This window comes from Schistocerca piceifrons, chromosome 8 (genome assembly GCF_021461385.2).
Source record: "Schistocerca piceifrons isolate TAMUIC-IGC-003096 chromosome 8, iqSchPice1.1, whole genome shotgun sequence".
NCBI lineage: Eukaryota > Metazoa > Arthropoda > Insecta > Orthoptera > Acrididae > Schistocerca > Schistocerca piceifrons.
This window is the reverse complement of record NC_060145.1, coordinates 245281485-245283857: the sequence shown is the minus strand read 5'-3', so window position 1 is coordinate 245283857 and position 2373 is coordinate 245281485. Positions and strand designations below refer to the sequence as shown.

The 2373-nt window shown below is 39.3% G+C and overlaps 1 non-coding gene across 1 annotated transcript; it reads left to right on the top strand.

Annotated features, from left to right (window-relative positions):
* The first annotated feature begins 709 nt into the window (after positions 1–709).
* Trnat-ugu lies at positions 710–784 on the top strand. Its single transcript has one exon. It is a non-coding gene; the product is annotated as a tRNA-Thr (tRNA).
* The last annotated feature ends 1589 nt before the right edge of the window (positions 785–2373 follow it).

The following is a 2373-nucleotide window of genomic DNA, read 5'->3' as shown; positions in this document are numbered from 1 at the left end:
TCAAGCATTAGCCACACGCTTTGACAGAATTCTCCGGTTTCCTTCTTCCCGTATTAAATTTAAGTGAGGAGTAAGCGGAGGGAAGAGGGGAGGGATTGTCGCAGGAAAGCAGTTCTTAGTTATTTTACTGGATGTTATGGACCCTCGGAGACAGAAGAGATAGAGAAAAGATGGCTAGTAAGAAGATGTAAATTATTTGATTTTTGTTAGCCAAGTTTCCGATATCTGTATTGAAGTATGTGGAAATATTCGTTGAAGAAATTATTTAAACAGTTGTAATCACTCTTGTACGTACTTTTTAGAAACAGACTACTACACGTTTTTCGTGCAAGCGTCTTTGGTTAAACTGCTTGGTGGTTATTATTAGTATTTTAGTTTCATTTAAATTAACATTTTTTTCTGTATTAATATTTTTTACTGTTCTGCATAAGTAAGTGGCACTCATTTATGTGAAAAGATAATTAAATAGACACCCTAGCTGCAAGCAGGCGTTGATACACTTCATTGGGGACATGCTGAAAATATGTGCCCCGACCGGTACTCGAACCCGGGATCTCCGGCTTGGTAGATTAATCTGCCACGAGTAATGAGTATGATGGGCAAACATCTATTAGGCGCACTACGAATGTAGTGTTGAGGACATGTTGGGAATGTGGATCTCACGGGGAGCGTGCAAGGGATAAGTCCCTGCAGACACACTATCCTCTGTGCCCGCGGTGGCTCAGAGGGATAGAGCGTCTGCCATGTAAGCAGGAGATCCCGGGTTCGAGTCCCGGTCGGGGCACACATTTTCAGCATGTCCTCAATGAAGTGTATAGTTAAAAAAACTCATTTGTGTGTATGACATTTTCAGTCCAATGTGTTCTGAAGTTCCTTTGGAAAAAGATACATGTATGTATTTAAGTTGCGAAAAAAAACGTCGTGAATTACAGAATTCCGTACTGATTTTTTAGATACGTGATGTTTCAGAACTGCACATAACGATGGGCTTATCATTTTCTGAAGCATGTTATTCATCTTTCTTAGACATACCGCTTTTTTCATGTCCTATTCCTGAGATCTTCCATTACCACATAAGCAGTTTCAACTCTCTTGTGATCTATGTCAGGATTATCATAATGTCTACAGGTTGGCTATATGGTTTTCATTATTATCACACAAAGACTGAATAAGTACATTCTATACCTTTCTTTGCAAAAACAGACATAATGTCTGATAGGATAGCAGCAATCAGTGATTTTACAATGTTACTTACAATCCGTCTTGATTGGAAAATATTTATTCATATGACCGGTTTCGGTTCATGTAGGACCATCTTCAGATCTGATATTTCCGTTACGGGAGCAACCCGTCCAAATCCAGCAACTTTCACATGCTGTGTCACATAAAAAAAGTGAAAGTTGCTGGATTTGGACTGGTTACTCCCGTAACCGAAATATCAGATCTGAAGATGCTTCTAGATGAACCGAAACCGGTCATATGAATACAATCAAGACGGATTGTAAGTAACACTGTACCTTCCTTCTCCACATAATTAATCTGTATGAGGTTATCACACGTCATCCTACCCTTTATAGTTACTAAACTGTGATTTGAGTCTAATCTGCTCTTGAGTACCCCTTAAAATCCCGTATTTAATTTGGGAATCTCTGACTGATCACGGTGTCATCCAGTTGGAGTATACTCATATTTATAAATCTTTTCCAAGTGTATCCTCTGTTTTTGTGATTTTTTAGCTGTGTAATAGCTATTACCAGATGAAAACTACTGCAGGACTCGAACTGCCCATATCCGCTCTCATTCCTACCACCAAGACCATATTCTACGGTAACTCTTCCTTCTATTCCTCCTCACAGTTGCACTTCGAATTCCTCATGATTATTAGATTATCTTCGCATTGTATATTGAATTAACATTTCAGTATCCTCATACTTTCTATATTACGCCTTCTGCTTGTGTCGTCGGCACGTACACTTTAACTATAGCTGTTTACTGTCGATTCCGAAAAGAAACAAACCTATCATTGAACTGTTTACAGTAACCCAGTCTCTGTCCAACTTTCCCATTAATAACAATTCCTACTCCCGCTGTACTATCTACTGACCGGAAACCATTATCTTGTTTAATACACTGAACCCAGCTGTTTCTTGATTGAGGCTTTGAATTTCCGTTTTTAGGTTTTCCATCTTCTCTATCCGTTCAGACTTGTTGGTTACTCGGTCTTCATCTCACGGTTACCTCATTGTTGGTAGTCCTGTCTCACAGATACGGATGGGTGAATAATCCAGAGTGGTCTACCAACATGGAAGTCACCATGAAATATTTCTAATTACAGGCGACGTGTCGTGCAGATACTCATTGTGGGTCTATAAT